This window comes from Phalangium opilio, unplaced genomic scaffold, assembly GCF_054372755.1.
Source record: "Phalangium opilio isolate 3A_F unplaced genomic scaffold, DU_Popi_V2 ptg000061l_1, whole genome shotgun sequence".
NCBI lineage: Eukaryota > Metazoa > Arthropoda > Arachnida > Opiliones > Phalangiidae > Phalangium > Phalangium opilio.
The window spans coordinates 3,656,957-3,675,176 of NW_028324178.1; the positions used below are offsets into that span (position 1 = coordinate 3,656,957).

Sequence of the window (18,220 nt, forward strand, 5' to 3'; positions counted from 1 at the left end):
CCACCCTGACTTGGATTCATCAATTGGGACGTTTTATAAATTAAATCTCTTCCAGTTAATTTCATAAAACATATCGTGTCAGAAGTGGGATTCGAACCCAGGCCCTCATACAACGACCAGAATACACAGATTCACGTTGTGAACGAAGGAAACTGAGCCCCTTGAGTCTGGCGCTTTAGACCGCTCGGCCACCCTGACTTGGATTCATTCAATTGGGACGTTTTATAAATTACATCTGTTCCAGTTAATTTCATAAAACATATCGTGTCAGAAGTGGGATTCGAACCCAGGCCCTCATACGAGGACCAGAATGCACAGATTCACGTTGTGAACGAAGGAAACTGAGCCCCTTGAGTCTGGCGCCTTAGACCGCTCGGCCAACCTGACTTGGATTCATTCAATTGGGACGTTTTACAAATTACATCTCTTCCAGTTAATTTCATAAAACATATCGTGTCAGAAGTGGGATTCGGACCCAGGTCCTCATACGAGGACCAGAATGCACAGATACACGTTGTGAACGAAGGAAACTGAGCCATTTGAGTCTGGCGCCTTAGACCGCTCGGACACCCTGACTTGGATTCATTCAATTGGGACGTTTTATAAATTAAATCTCTTCCAGTTAATTTCATAAAACATATCGTGTCAGAAGTGGGATTCGAACCCAGGCCCTCATACGACGACCAGAATACACAGATTCACGTTGTGAACGAAGGAAACTGAGCCCCTTGAGTCTGGCACTTTAGACCGCTCGGCCACCCTGACTTGGATTCATTCAATTGGGACGTTTTATAAATTAAATCTGTTCCAGTTAATTTCATAAAACATATCGTGTCAGAAGTGGGATTCGAACCCAGGCCCTCATACGAGGACCAGAATGCACAGATTCACGTTGTGAACGAAGGAAACTGAGCCCCTTGAGTCTGGCGCCTTAGACCGCTCGGCCAACCTGACTTGGATTCATTCAATTGGGACGTTTTACAAATTACATCTCTTCCAGTTAATTTCATAAAACATATCGTGTCAGAAGTGGGATTCGGACCCAGGCCCTCATACGAGGACCAGAATGCACAGATACACGTTGTGAACGAAAGAAACAGAGCCATTTGAGTCTGGCGCCTTAGACCGCTCGGCCACCCTGACTTGGATTCATTCAATTGGGACGTTTTATAAATTAAATCTCTTCCAGTTAATTTCATAAAACATATCGTGTCAGAAGTGGGATTCGAACCCAGGCCCTCATACGACGACCAGAATACACAGATTCACGTTGTGAACGAAAGAAACTGAGCCCCTTGAGTCTGGCGCTTTAGACCGCTCGGCCACCCTGACTTGGATTCATTCAATTGGGACGTTTTATAAATTACATCTGTTCCAGTTAATTTCATAAAACATATCGTGTCAGAAGTGGGATTCGAACCCAGGCCCTCATACGAGGAACAGGATACACAGATTCACGTTGTGAACGAAGGAAACTGAGCCCCTTGAGTCTGGCGCCTTAGACCGCTGGGCCACTTTGACTTGGATTCATTCAATTGGGACGTTTTATAAATTACATCTCTTCCAGTTAATTTCATAAAACATATCGTGTCAGAAGTGGGATTCGAACCCACGCCCTCATACGAGGACCAGAATACACAGATTCACGTTGTGAACGAAGGAAACTGAGCCTCTTGAGTCTGGCGCCTTAGAAAGCTCAGCCATTCTGACATGGACTCTTTAAATTGGGGCGTTTTATAAATTACATCTCTTCCAGTTAATTTCATAAACCTTTTCGTGTCAGAAGTGGGATTCGAACCCACGCCCTCATACGAGGACCAGAATGCACAGATTCACGTTGTGAACGAAGGAAACTGAGCCCCTTGAGTCTGGCGCCTTAGACCGCTCCGCCATCCTGACTTGGATTCATTCAATTGGGACGTTTTATTAATTACATCTCTTCCAGTTAATTTCATAAAACAAATCGTGTCAGAAGTGGGATTCGAACCCAGGCCCTCATACGAGGAGCAGAATACACAGATTCACGTTGTGAACGAAGGAAACTGAGCCCCTTGAGTCTGGCGCCTTAGACCGCTCGGCCACCCCGACTTGGATTCATTCAATTGGGATGTTTTATAAATTACATCTCTTCCAGTTAATTTCATAAAACATATCGTGTCAGAAGTGGGATTCGAACCCAGGCCCTCATACGAGGACCAGAATGCACAGATTCACGTTGTGAACGAAGGAAACTGAGCCCCTTGAGTCTGGCGCCTTAGACCGCTCCGCCATCCTGACTTGGATACATTCAATTGGGACGTTTTATAAATTACATCTCTTCCAGTTAATTTCATAAAACATATCGTGTCAGAAGTGGGATTCGAACCCACGCCCTCATACGAGGACCAGAATGCACAGATTCACGTTGTGAACGAAGGAAACTGAGCCCCTTGAGTCTGGCGCCTTAGACCGCTCCGCCATCCTGACTTGGATACATTCAATTGGGACGTTTTATAAATTACATCTCTTCCAGTTAATTTCATAAAACAAATCGTGTCAGAAGTGGGATTCGAACCCAGGCCCTCATACGAGGAGCAGAATACACAGATTCACGTTGTGAACGAAGGAAACTGAGCCCCTTGAGTCTGGCGCCTTAGACCGCTCGGCCACCCCGACTTGGATTCATTCAATTGGGATGTTTTATAAATTACATCTCTTCCAGTTAATTTCATAAAACATATCGTGTCAGAAGTGGGATTCGGACCCAGGCCCTCATACGAGGAACAGAATACACAGATTCACGTTGTGAACGAAGGAAACTGAGCCCCTTGAGTCTGGCGCCTTAGACCGCTCGGCCACCCTGACTTGGATTCATTCAATGGGGACGTTTTATAAATTACATCTCTTCCAGTTAATTTCATAAAACAAATCGTGTCAGAAGTGGGATTCGAACCCAGGCCCTCATACGAGGACCAGAATGCACAGATTCACGTTGTGAACGAAGGAAACTGAGCCATTTGAGTCTGGCGCTTTAGACCGCTCGGCCACCCTGACTTGGATTCATTCAATTGGGACGTTTTATAAATTACATCTATTCTAGTTAATTTAATAAAACATATCGTGTCAGAAGTGGGATTCGAACCCACGCTCTCATACGAGGACCAGAATACACAGATTCACGTTGCGAACGATGGAAACTGAGTCCCTTGAGTCTGGCGCCTTAGACCGCTCGGCCACCCCGACTAGGATTCATTCTATTGGGACGTTTTATAAATTACATCTCTTCCAGTTAATTTCATAAAACATATCGTGTCAGAAGTGGGATTCGCACCCAGGCTCTCATACGAGGACCAGAATACACAGATTCACGTTGTGAACGAAGGAAACTTAGCCCCTTGAGTCTGGCGCCTTAGACCGCTCGGCCACCCCGACTTGGATTCATTCAATTGGGATGTTTTATAAATTACATCTCTTCCAGTTAATTTCATAAAACATATCGTGTCAGAAGTGGGATTCGAACCCAGGCCCTCATACGAGGACTAGAATGCACAGATTCACGTTGTGAACGAAGGAAACTGAGCCATTTGAGTCTGGCGCTTTAGACCGCTCGGCCACCCTGACTTGGATTCATCAATTGGGACGTTTTATAAATTACACCTATTCTAGTTAATTTAATAAAACATATCGTGTCAGAAGTGGGATTCGAACCCACGCTCTCATACGAGGACCAGAATACACAGATTCACGTTGCGAACGATGGAAACTGAGTCCCTTGAGTCTGGCGCCTTAGACCGCTCGGCCACCCTAATTTGGATTCATTTAATTGGGATGTTTTATAAATTACATCTCTTCCAGTTAATTTCATAAAACATATCGTTTCAGAAGTGGGATTCGAACCCACGCCCTCATACGAGGAGCAGAATACACAGATTCACGTTAAGAACGAAGGAAACTGAGCCCCTTGAGTCTGGCGCCTTAGACGGCTCGGCCACCCCGACTTGGATTCATTCAATTGGGATGTTTTATAAATTACATCTCTTCCAGTTAATTTCATAAAACATATCGTGTCAGAAGTGGGATTCGGACCCAGGCCCTCATACGAGGACCAGAATGCACAGATACACGTTGTGAACGAAGGAAACTGAGCCATTTGAGTCTGGCGCCTTAGACCGCTCGGCCACCCTGACTTGGATTCATTCAATTGGGACGTTTTATAAATTAAATCTCTTCCAGTTAATTTCATAAAACATATCGTGTCAGAAGTGGGATTCGCACCCAGGCTCTCATACGAGGACCAGAATACACAGATTCACGTTGTGAACGAAGGAAACTTAGCCCCTTGAGTCTGGCGCCTTAGACCGCTCGGCCACCCCGACTTGGATTCATTCAATTGGGATGTTTTATAAATTACATCTCTTCCAGTTAATTTCATAAAACATATCGTGTCAGAAGTGGGATTCGAACCCAGGCCCTCATACGAGGACTAGAATGCACAGATTCACGTTGTGAACGAAGGAAACTGAGCCATTTGAGTCTGGCGCTTTAGACCGCTCGGCCACCCTGACTTGGATTCATCAATTGGGACGTTTTATAAATTACACCTATTCTAGTTAATTTAATAAAACATATCGTGTCAGAAGTGGGATTCGAACCCACGCTCTCATACGAGGACCAGAATACACAGATTCACGTTGCGAACGATGGAAACTGAGTCCCTTGAGTCTGGCGCCTTAGACCGCTCGGCCACCCTAATTTGGATTCATTTAATTGGGATGTTTTATAAATTACATCTCTTCCAGTTAATTTCATAAAACATATCGTTTCAGAAGTGGGATTCGAACCCACGCCCTCATACGAGGAGCAGAATACACAGATTCACGTTAAGAACGAAGGAAACTGAGCCCCTTGAGTCTGGCGCCTTAGACGGCTCGGCCACCCCGACTTGGATTCATTCAATTGGGATGTTTTATAAATTACATCTCTTCCAGTTAATTTCATAAAACATATCGTGTCAGAAGTGGGATTCGGACCCAGGCCCTCATACGAGGACCAGAATGCACAGGTACACGTTGTGAACGAAGGAAACTGAGCCATTTGAGTCTGGCGCCTTAGACCGCTCGGCCACCCTGACTTGGATTCATTCAATTGGGACGTTTTATAAATTAAATCTCTTCCAGTTAATTTCATAAAACATATCGTGTCAGAAGTGGGATTCGAACCCAGGCCCTCATACGAGGACCAGAATGCACAGATACACGTTGTGAACGAAGGAAACTGAGCCATTTGAGTCTGGCGCCTTAGACCGCTCGGCCACCCTGACTTGGATTCATTCAATTGGGACGTTTTATAAATTAAATCTCTTCCAGTTAATTTCATAAAACATATCGTGTCAGAAGTGGGATTCGAACCCAGGCACTCATACAACGACCAGAATACACAGATTCACGTTGTGAACGAAGGAAACTGAGCCCCTTGAGTCTGGCGCTTTAGACCGCTCGGCCACCCTGACTTGGATTCATTCAATTGGGACGTTTTATAAATTACATCTGTTCCAGTTAATTTCATAAAACATATCGTGTCAGAAGTGGGATTCGGACCCAGGCCCTCATACGAGGACCAGAATGCACAGATACACGTTGTGAACGAAGGAAACTGAGCCATTTGAGTCTGGCGCCTTAGACCGCTCGGCCACCCTGACTTGGATTCATTCAATTGGGACGTTTTATAAATTAAATCTCTTCCAGTTAATTTCATAAAACATATCGTGTCAGAAGTGGGATTCGAACCCAGGCCCTCATACGAGGACCAGAATGCACAGATACACGTTGTGAACGAAGGAAACTGAGCCATTTGAGTCTGGCGCCTTAGACCGCTCGGCCACCCTGACTTGGATTCATTCAATTGGGACGTTTTATAAATTAAATCTCTTCCAGTTAATTTCATAAAACATATCGTGTCAGAAGTGGGATTCGAACCCAGGCCCTCATACGAGGACCAGAATGCACAGATTCACGTTGTGAACGAAGGAAACTGAGCCCCTTGAGTCTGGCGCCTTAGACCGCTCAGCCAACCTGACTTGGATTCATTCAATTGGGACGTTTTACAAATTACATCTCTTCCAGTTAATTTCATAAAACATATCGTGTCAGAAGTGGGATTCGGACCCAGGCCCTCATACGAGGACCAGAATGCACAGATACACGTTGTGAACGAAGGAAACTGAGCCATTTGAGTCTGGCGCCTTAGACCGCTCGGTCACCCTGACTTGGATTCATTCAATTGGGACGTTTTATAAATTAAATCTCTTCCAGTTAATTTCATAAAACATATCGTGTCAGAAGTGGGATTCGAACCCAGGCCCTCATACGACGACCAGAATACACAGATTCACGTTGTGAACGAAGGAAACTGCGCCCCTTGAGTCTGGCGCTTTAGACCGCTCGGCCACCCTGACTTGGATTCATTCAATTGGGACGTTTTATAAATTAAATCTGTTCCAGTTAATTTCATAAAACATATCGTGTCAGAAGTGGGATTCGAACCCAGGCCCTCATACGAGGAACAGAATACACAGATTCACGTTGTGAACGAAGGAAACTGAGCCCCTTGAGTCTGGCGCCTTAGACCGCTGGGCCACGTTGACTTGGATTCATTCAATTGGGACGTTTTATAAATTACATCTCTTCCAGTTAATTTCATAAAACATATCGTGTCAGAAAAGGGATTCGAACCCACGCCCTCATACGAGGACCAGAATACACAGATTCACGTTGTGAACGAAGGAAACTGAGCCTCTTGAGTCTGGCGCCTTAGAAAGCTCAGCCATTCTGACATGGACTCTTTAAATTGGGTCGTTTTATAAATTACATCTCTTCCAGTTAATTTCATAAACCTTTTCGTGTCAGAAGTGGGATTCGAACCCACGCCCTCATACGAGGACCAGAATGCACAGATTCACGTTGTGAACGAAGGAAACTGAGCCCCTTGAGTCTGGCGCCTTAGACCGCTCGGCCACCCCGACTTGGATTCATTCAATTGGGATGTTTTATAAATTACATCTCTTCCAGTTAATTTCATAAAACATATCGTGTCAGAAGTGGGATTCGGACCCAGGCCCTCATACGAGGAACAGAATACACAGATTCACGTTGTGAACGAAGGAAACTGAGCCCCTTGAGTCTGGCGCCTTAGACCGCTCGGCCACCCTGACTTGGATTCATTCAATGGGGACGTTTTATAAATTACATCTCTTCCAGTTAATTTCATAAAACAAATCGTGTCAGAAGTGGGATTCGAACCCAGGCCCTCATACGAGGACCAGAATGCACAGATTCACGTTGTGAACGAAGGAAACTGAGCCATTTGAGTCTGGCGCTTTAGACCGCTCGGCCACCCTGACTTGGATTCATTCAATTGGGACGTTTTATAAATTACATCTATTCTAGTTAATTTAATAAAACATATCGTGTCAGAAGTGGGATTCGAACCCACGCTCTCATACGAGGACCAGAATACACAGATTCACGTTGCGAACGATGGAAACTGAGTCCCTTGAGTCTGGCGCCTTAGACCGCTCGGCCACCCCGACTAGGATTCATTCTATTGGGACGTTTTATAAATTACATCTCTTCCAGTTAATTTCATAAAACATATCGTGTCAGAAGTGGGATTCGCACCCAGGCTCTCATACGAGGACCAGAATACACAGATTCACGTTGTGAACGAAGGAAACTTAGCCCCTTGAGTCTGGCGCCTTAGACCGCTCGGCCACCCCGACTTGGATTCATTCAATTGGGATGTTTTATAAATTACATCTCTTCCAGTTAATTTCATAAAACATATCGTGTCAGAAGTGGGATTCGGACCCAGGCCCTCATACGAGGACCAGAATGCACAGATACACGTTGTGAACGAAGGAAACTGAGCCATTTGAGTCTGGCGCCTTAGACCGCTCGGCCACCCTGACTTGGATTCATTCAATTGGGACGTTTTATAAATTAAATCTCTTCCAGTTAATTTCATAAAACATATCGTGTCAGAAGTGGGATTCGAACCCAGGCCCTCATACGACGACCAGAATACACAGATTCACGTTGTGAACGAAGGAAACTGAGCCCGTTGAGTCTGGCGCTTTAGACCGCTCGGCCACCCTGACTTGGATTCATTCAATTGGGACGTTTTATAAATTACATCTGTTCCAGTTAATTTCATAAAACATATCATGTCAGAAGTGGGATTCGAACCCAGGCCCTCATAAGAGGACCAGAATACACAGATTCACGTTGTGAACGAAGGAAACTGAGCCCCTTGGGTCTGGCGCCTTAGACCGCTCGGCCACCCTGACTTGGATTCATTCAATTGGGACGTTTTATAAATTAAATCTCTTCCAGTTAATTTCATAAAACATATCGTGTCAGAAGTGGGATTCGAACCCAGGCCCTCATACAACGACCAGAATACACAGATTCACGTTGTGAACGAAGGAAACTGAGCCCCTTGAGTCTGGCGCTTTAGACCGCTCGGCCACCCTGACTTGGATTCATTCAATTGGGACGTTTAATAAATTACATCTGTTCCAGTTAATTTCATAAAACGTATCGTGTCAGAAGTGGGATTCGAACCCAGGCCCTCATACGAGGACCAGAATGCACAGATTCACGTTGTGAACGAAGGAAACTGAGCCCCTTGAGTCTGGCGCCTTAGACCGCTCAGCCAACCTGACTTGGATTCATTCAATTGGGACGTTTTACAAATTACATCTCTTCCAGTTAATTTCATAAAACATATCGTGTCAGAAGTGGGATTCGGACCCAGGCCCTCATACGAGGACCAGAATGCACAGATACACGTTGTGAACGAAGGAAACTGAGCCATTTGAGTCTGGCGCCTTAGACCGCTCGGCCACCCTGACTTGGATTCATTCAATTGGGACGTTTTATAAATTAAATCTCTTCCAGTTAATTTCATAAAACATATCGTGTCAGAAGTGGGATTCGAACCCAGGCCCTCATACGACGACCAGAATACACAGATTCACGTTGTGAACGAAGGAAACTGAGCCCCTTGAGTCTGGCGCCTTAGACCGCTGGGCCACTTTGACTTGGATTCATTCAATTGGGACGTTTTATAAATTACATCTCTTCCAGTTAATTTCATAAAACATATCGTGTCAGAAGTGGGATTCGAACCCAGGCCCTCATACGACGACCAGAATACACAGATTCACGTTGTGAACGAAGGAAACTGAGCCCCTTGAGTCTGGCGCCTTAGACCGCTCAGCCAACCTGACTTGGATTCATTCAATTGGGACGTTTTACAAATTACATCTCTTCCAGTTAATTTCATAAAACATATCGTGTCAGAAGTGGGATTCGGACCCAGGCCCTCATACGAGGACCAGAATGCACAGATACACGTTGTGAACGAAGGAAACTGAGCCATTTGAGTCTGGCGCCTTAGACCGCTCGGCCACCCTGACTTGGATTCATTCAATTGGGACGTTTTATAAATTAAATCTCTTCCAGTTAATTTCATAAAACATATCGTGTCAGAAGTGGGATTCGAACCCAGGCCCTCATACGACGACCAGAATACACAGATTCACGTTGTGAACGAAGGAAACTGAGCCCCTTGAGTCTGGCGCTTTAGACCGCTCGGCCACCCTGACTTGGATTTATTCAATTGGGACGTTTTATAAATTAAATCTGTTCCAGTTAATTTCATAAAACATATCGTGTCAGAAGTGGGATTCGAACCCAGGCCCTCATACGAGGAACAGAATACACAGATTCACGTTGTGAACGAAGGAAACTGAGCCCCTTGAGTCTGGCGCCTTAGACCGCTGGGCCACTTTGACTTGGATTCATTCAATTGGGACGTTTTATAAATTACATCTCTTCCAGTTAATTTCATAAAACATATCGTGTCAGAAGTGGGATTCGAACCCACGCCCTCATACGAGGACCAGAATGCACAGATACACGTTGTGAACGAAGGAAACTGAGCCATTTGAGTCTGGCGCCTTAGACCGCTCGGCCACCCTGACTTGGATTCATTCAATTGGGACGTTTTATAAATTAAATCTCTTCCAGTTAATTTCATAAAACATATCGTGTCAGAAGTGGGATTCGAACCCAGGCCCTCATACGACGACTAGAATACACAGATTCACGTTGTGAACGAAGGAAACTGAGCCCCTTGAGTCTGGCGCCTTAGACCGCTCAGCCAACCTGACTTGGATTCATTCAATTGGGACGTTTTACAAATTACATCTCTTCCAGTTAATTTCATAAAACATATCGTGTCAGAAGTGGGATTCGGACCCAGGCCCTCATACGAGGACCAGAATGCACAGATACACGTTGTGAACGAAGGAAACTGAGCCATTTGAGTCTGGCGCCTTAGACCGCTCGGCCACCCTGACTTGGATTCATTCAATTGGGACGTTTTATAAATTAAATCTCTTCCAGTTAATTTCATAAAACATATCGTGTCAGAAGTGGGATTCGAACCCAGGCCCTCATACGACGACCAGAATACACAGATTCACGTTGTGAACGAAGGAAACTGAGCCCCTTGAGTCTGGCGCTTTAGACCGCTCGGCCACCCTGACTTGGATTCATTCAATTGGGACGTTTTATAAATTACATCTGTTCCAGTTAATTTCATAAAACATATCGTGTCAGAAGTGGGATTCGAACCCAGGCCCTCATACGAGGACCAGAATGCACAGATTCACGTTGTGAACGAAGGAAACTGAGCCCCTTGAGTCTGGCGCCTTAGACCGCTCAGCCAACCTGACTTGGATTCATTCAATTGGGACGTTTTACAAATTACATCTCTTCCAGTTAATTTCATAAAACATATCGTGTCAGAAGTGGGATTCGGACCCAGGCCCTCATACGAGGACCAGAATGCACAGATACACGTTGTGAACGAAGGAAACTGAGCCATTTGAGTCTGGCGCCTTAGACCGCTCGGCCACCCTGACTTGGATTCATTCAATTGGGACGTTTTATAAATTAAATCTCTTCCAGTTAATTTCATAAAACATATCGTGTCAGAAGTGGGATTCGAACCCAGGCCCTCATACGACGACCAGAATACACAGATTCACGTTGTGAACGAAGGAAACTGAGCCCCTTGAGTCTGGCGCTTTAGACCGCTCGGCCACCCTGACTTGGATTCATTCAATTGGGACGTTTTATAAATTAAATCTCTTCCAGTTAATTTCATAAAACATATCGTGTCAGAAGTGGGATTCGAACCCAGGCCCTCATACGACGACCAGAATACACAGATTCACGTTGTGAACGAAGGAAACTGAGCCCGTTGAGTCTGGCGCTTTAGACCGCTCGGCCACCCTGACTTGGATTCATTCAATTGGGACGTTTTATAAATTACATCTGTTCCAGTTAATTTCATAAAACATATCATGTCAGAAGTGGGATTCGAACCCAGGCCCTCATAAGAGGACCAGAATACACAGATTCACGTTGTGAACGAAGGAAACTGAGCCCCTTGGGTCTGGCGCCTTTGACCGCTCGGCCACCCTGACTTGGATTCATTCAATTGGGACGTTTTATAAATTAAATCTCTTCCAGTTAATTTCATAAAACATATCGTGTCAGAAGTGGGATTCGAACCCAGGCCCTCATACAACGACCAGAATACACAGATTCACGTTGTGAACGAAGGAAACTGAGCCCCTTGAGTCTGGCGCTTTAGACCGCTCGGCCACCCTGACTTGGATTCATTCAATTGGGACGTTTTATAAATTACATCTGTTCCAGTTAATTTCATAAAACATATCGTGTCAGAAGTGGGATTCGAACCCAGGCCCTCATACGAGGACCAGAATGCACAGATTCACGTTGTGAACGAAGGAAACTGAGCCCCTTGAGTCTGGCGCCTTAGACCGCTCAGCCAACCTGACTTGGATTCATTCAATTGGGACGTTTTACAAATTACATCTCTTCCAGTTAATTTCATAAAACATATCGTGTCAGAAGTGGGATTCGGACCCAGGCCCTCATACGAGGACCAGAATGCACAGATACACGTTGTGAACGAAGGAAACTGAGCCATTTGAGTCTGGCGCCTTAGACCGCTCGGCCACCCTGACTTGGATTCATTCAATTGGGACGTTTTATAAATTAAATCTCTTCCAGTTAATTTCATAAAATATATCGTGTCAGAAGTGGGATTCGAACCCAGGCCCTCATACGACGACCAGAATACACAGATTCACGTTGTGAACGAAGGAAACTGAGCCCCTTGAGTCTGGCGCTTTAGACCGCTCGGCCACCCTGACTTGGATTCATTCAATTGGGACGTTTTATAAATTAAATCTGTTCCAGTTAATTTCATAAAACATATCGTGTCAGAAGTGGGATTCGAACCCAGGCCCTCATACGAGGAACAGAATACACAGATTCACGTTGTGAACGAAGGAAACTGAGCCCCTTGAGTCTGGCGCCTTAGACCGCTGGGCCACTTTGACTTGGATTCATTCAATTGGGACGTTTTATAAATTACATCTCTTCCAGTTAATTTCATAAAACATATCGTGTCAGAAGTGGGATTCGAACCCACGCCCTCATACGAGGACCAGAATACACAGATTCACGTTGTGAACGAAGGAAACTGAGCCTCTTGAGTCTGGCGCCTTAGAAAGCTCAGCCATTCTGACATGGACTCTTTAAATTGGGGCGTTTTATAAATTACATCTCTTCCAGTTAATTTCATAAACCTTTTCGTGTCAGAAGTGGGATTCGAACCCACGCCCTCATACGAGGACCAGAATGCACAGATTCACGTTGTGAACGAAGGAAACTCAGCCCCTTGAGTCTGGCGCCTTAGACCGCTCCGCCATCCTGACTTGGATTCATTCAATTGGGACGTTTTATAAATTACATCTCTTCCAGTTAATTTCATAAAACAAATCGTGTCAGAAGTGGGATTCGAACCCAGGCCCTCATACGAGGAGCAGAATACACAGATTCACGTTGTGAACGAAGGAAACTGAGCCCCTTGAGTCTGGCGCCTTAGACCGCTCGGCCACCCCGACTTGGATTCATTCAATTGGGATGTTTTATAAATTACATCTCTTCCAGTTAATTTCATAAAACATATCGTGTCAGAAGTGGGATTCGGACCCAGGCCCTCATACGAGGAACAGAATACACAGATTCACGTTGTGAACGAAGGAAACTGAGCCCCTTGAGTCTGGCGCCTTAGACCGCTCGGCCACCCTGACTTGGATTCATTCAATGGGGACGTTTTATAAATTACATCTCTTCCAGTTAATTTCATAAAACAAATCGTGTCAGAAGTGGGATTCGAACCCAGGCCCTCATACGAGGACCAGAATGCACAGATTCACGTTGTGAACGAAGGAAACTGAGCCATTTGAGTCTGGCGCTTTAGACCGCTCGGCCACCCTGACTTGGATTCATTCAATTGGGACGTTTTATAAATTACATCTATTCTAGTTAATTTAATAAAACATATCGTGTCAGAAGTGGGATTCGAACCCACGCTCTCATACGAGGACCAGAATACACAGATTCACGTTGCGAACGATGGAAACTGAGTCCCTTGAGTCTGGCGCCTTAGACCGCTCGGCCACCCCGACTAGTATTCATTCTATTGGGACGTTTTATAAATTACATCTCTTCCAGTTAATTTCATAAAGCATATCGTGTCAGAAGTGGGATTCGCACCCAGGCTCTCATACGAGGACCAGAATACATAGATTCACGTTGTGAACGAAGGAAACTTAGCCCCTTGAGTCTGGCGCCTTAGACCGCTCGGCCACCCTGACTTGGATTCATTCAATTGGGACGTTTTATAAATTAAATCTCTTCCAGTTAATTTCATAAAACATATCGTGTCAGAAGTGGGATTCGAACCCAGGCCCTCATACGACGACCAGAATACACAGATTCACGTTGTGAACGAAGGAAACTGAGCCCCTTGAGTCTGGCGCTTTAGACCGCTCGGCCACCCTGACTTGGATTCATTCAATTGGGACGTTTTATAAATTAAATCTGTTCCAGTTAATTTCATAAAACATATCGTGTCAGAAGTGGGATTCGAACCCAGGCCCTCATACGAGGAACAGAATACACAGATTCACGTTGTGAACGAAGGAAACTGAGCCCCTTGAGTCTGGCGCCTTAGACCGCTGGGCCACTTTGACTTGGATTCATTCAATTGGGACGTTTTATAAATTACATCTCTTCCAGTTAATTTCATAAAACATATCGTGTCAGAAGTGGGATTCGAACCCACGCCCTCATACGAGGACCAGAATACACAGATTCACGTTGTGAACGAAGGAAACTGAGCCTCTTGAGTCTGGCGCCTTAGAAAGCTCAGCCATTCTGACATGGACTCTTTAAATTGGGGCGTTTTATAAATTACATCTCTTCCAGTTAATTTCATAAACCTTTTCGTGTCAGAAGTGGGATTCGAACCCACGCCCTCATACGAGGACCAGAATGCACAGATTCACGTTGTGAACGAAGGAAACTCAGCCCCTTGAGTCTGGCGCCTTAGACCGCTCCGCCATCCTGACTTGGATTCATTCAATTGGGACGTTTTATAAATTACATCTCTTCCAGTTAATTTCATAAAACAAATCGTGTCAGAAGTGGGATTCGAACCCACGCCCTCATACGAGGAGCAGAATACACAGATTCACGTTGTGAACGAAGGAAACTGAGCCCCTTGAGTCTGGCGCCTTAGACCGCTCGGCCACCCCGACTTGGATTCATTCAATTGGGATGTTTTATAAATTACATCTCTTCCAGTTAATTTCATAAAACATATCGTGTCAGAAGTGGGATTCGGACCCAGGCCCTCATACGAGGAACAGAATACACAGATTCACGTTGTGAACGAAGGAAACTGAGCCCCTTGAGTCTGGCGCCTTAGACCGCTCGGCCACCCTGACTTGGATTCATTCAATGGGGACGTTTTATAAATTACATCTCTTCCAGTTAATTTCATAAAACAAATCGTGTCAGAAGTGGGATTCGAACCCAGGCCCTCATACGAGGACCAGAATGCACAGATTCACGTTGTGAACGAAGGAAACTGAGCCATTTGAGTCTGGCGCTTTAGACCGCTCGGCCACCCTGACTTGGATTCATTCAATTGGGACGTTTTATAAATTACATCTATTCTAGTTAATTTAATAAAACATATCGTGTCAGAAGTGGGATTCGAACCCACGCTCTCATACGAGGACCAGAATACACAGATTCACGTTGCGAACGATGGAAACTGAGTCCCTTGAGTCTGGCGCCTTAGACCGCTCGGCCACCCCGACTAGTATTCATTCTATTGGGACGTTTTATAAATTACATCTCTTCCAGTTAATTTCATAAAACATATCGTGTCAGAAGTGGGATTCGCACCCAGGCTCTCATACGAGGACCAGAATACATAGATTCACGTTGTGAACGAAGGAAACTTAGCCCCTTGAGTCTGGCGCCTTAGACCGCTCGGCCACCCCGACTTGGATTCATTCAATTGGGATGTTTTATAAATTACATCTCTTCCAGTTAATTTCATAAAACATATCGTGTCAGAAGTGGTATTCGAACCCACGCCCTCATACGAGGACCAGAATACACTGATTCACGTTGAGAACGAAAGAAACTAGGTCCCTTGAGTCTGGCGCCTTAGACCGCTCCGCCATCTTGGCGTGGTCACTTCTAATTTGGACGTTTTATAAATTACATCTCTTCCAGTTAATTTCATAAAACATATCGTGTCAGAAGTGGGATTCGAACCCACGCCCTCATACGAGGACCAGAATACACAGATTCACGTTGTGAACAAAGGAAACTGAGCCCCTTGAGTCTGGCGCCTTAGACCGCTCCGCCATCCTGACGTGGTCACTTCTAATTTGGACGTTTTATAAATTACATCTCTTCCAGTTAATTTCATAAAACATATCGTGTCAGAAGTGGGATTCGAACCCACGCCCTCATACGAGGACCAGAATACACAGATTCACGTCGTGAACGAAAGAAACTAAGCCCCTTGAGTGTAGCGCCTTAGACCGCTCCGCCATCCTGACGTGGTCACTTCTAATTTGGACGTTTTATAAATTACATCTCTTCCTGTTAATTTCATAAAACATATCGTGTCAGAAGTGGGATTCGAACCCACGCCCTCTTACGAGGACCAGAATACACAGATTCACGTTGTGAACGAAGGAAACTGAGCCCCTTGAGTCTGGCGCCTTAGACCGCTCCGCCATCCTGACTTGGATTCATTCAATTGGGACGTTTTATGAATTACATCTCTTCCAGTTAATTTCATAAAACATATCGTGTCAGAAGTGGTATTCGAACCCACGCCCTCATACGAGGACCAGAATACACTGATTCACGTTGAGAACGAAAGAAACTAGGTCCCTTGAGTCTGGCGCCTTAGACCGCTCCGCCATCCTGGCGTGGTCACTTCTAATTTGGACGTTTTATAAATTACATCTCTTCCAGTTAATTTCATAAAACATATCGTGTCAGAAGTGGGATTCGAACCCACGCCCTCATACGAGGACCAGAATACACAGATTCACGTTGTGAACAAAGGAAACTGAGCCCCTTGAGTCTGGCGCCTTAGACCGCTCCGCCATCCTGACGTGGTCACTTCTAATTTGGACGTTTTATAAATTACATCTCTTCCAGTTAATTTCATAAAACATATCGTGTCAGAAGTGGGATTCGAACCCACGCCCTCATACGAGGACCAGAATACACAGATTCACGTTGTGAACAAAGGAAACTGAGCCCCTTGAGTCTGGCGCCTTAGACCGCTCCGCCATCCTGACGTGGTCACTTCTAATTTGGACGTTTTATAAATTACATCTCTTCCAGTTAATTTCATAAAACATATCGTGTCAGAAGTGGGATTCGAACCCACGCCCTCATACGAGGACCAGAATACACAGATTCACGTCGTGAACGAAAGAAACTAAGCCCCTTGAGTGTAGCGCCTTAGACCGCTCGGCCATCCTGACGTGGTCACTTCTAATTTGGACGTTTAATTAATTACATCTCTTCCAGTTAATTTCATAAAACATATCGTGTCAGAAGTGGGATTCGAACCCACGCCCTCTTACGAGGACCAGAATACACAGATCCACGTTGTGAACGAAGGAAACTGAGCCCCTTGAGTCTGGCGCCATAGACCGCTCCGCCATCCTGACTTGGATTCATTCAATTGGGACGTTTTATGAATTACATCTCTTCCAGTTAATTTCATAAAACATATCGTGTCAGAAGTGGTATTCGAACCCACGCCCTCATACGAGGACCAGAATACACTGATTCACGTTGAGAACGAAAGAAACTAGGTCCCTTGAGTCTGGCGCCTTAGACCGCTCCGCCATCCTGGCGTGGTCACTTCTAATTTGGACGTTTTATAAATTACATCTCTTCCAGTTAATTTCATAAAACATATCGTGTCAGAAGTGGGATTCGAACCCACGCCCTCATACGAGGACCAGAATACACAGATTCACGTTGTGAACAAAGGAAACTGAGCCCCTTGAGTCTGGCGCCTTAGACCGCTCCGCCATCCTGACGTGGTCACTTCTAATTTGGACGTTTTATAAATTACATCTCTTCCAGTTAATTTCATAAAACATATCGTGTCAGAAGTGGGATTCGAACCCACGCCCTCATACGAGGACCAGAATACACAGATTCACGTTGTGAACAAAGGAAACTGAGCCCCTTGAGTCTGGCGCCTTAGACCGCTCCGCCATCCTGACGTGGTCACTTCTAATTTGGACGTTTTATAAATTACATCTCTTCCTGTTAATTTCATAAAACATATCGTGTCAGAAGTGGGATTCGAACCCACGCCCTCTTACGAGGACCAGAATACACAGATTCACGTTGTGAACGAAGGAAACTGAGCCCCTTGAGTCTGGCGCCTTAGACCGCTCCGCCATCCTGACTTGGATTCATTCAATTGGGACGTTTTATGAATTACATCTCTTCCAGTTAATTTCATAAAACATATCGTGTCAGAAGTGGTATTCGAACCCACGCCCTCATACAAGGACCAGAATACACTGATTCACGTTGAGAACGAAAGAAACTAGGTCCCTTGAGTCTGGCGCCTTAGACCGCTCCGCCATCCTGGCGTGGTCACTTCTAATTTGGACGTTTTATAAATTACATCTCTTCCAGTTAATTTCATAAAACATATCGTG

The 18,220-nt window shown here is 45.1% G+C and overlaps 2 non-coding genes across 2 annotated transcripts; both read right to left on the minus strand.

The window, feature by feature from the left end:
* Nucleotides 1–6,878: 6,878 nt before the first annotated feature.
* Nucleotides 6,879–7,000, minus strand: TRNAL-CAA (transfer RNA leucine (anticodon CAA)). The gene is made up of 2 exons: nucleotides 6,963–7,000; nucleotides 6,879–6,924 (listed from the first exon to the last, which is right to left on the minus strand). It is a non-coding gene; the product is annotated as a tRNA-Leu (tRNA).
* Nucleotides 7,001–9,902: 2,902 nt separating this feature from the next.
* On the minus strand, nucleotides 9,903–10,024 carry TRNAL-CAA (transfer RNA leucine (anticodon CAA)). The gene is made up of 2 exons: nucleotides 9,987–10,024; nucleotides 9,903–9,948 (listed from the first exon to the last, which is right to left on the minus strand). It is a non-coding gene; the product is annotated as a tRNA-Leu (tRNA).
* Nucleotides 10,025–18,220: the final 8,196 nt, after the last annotated feature.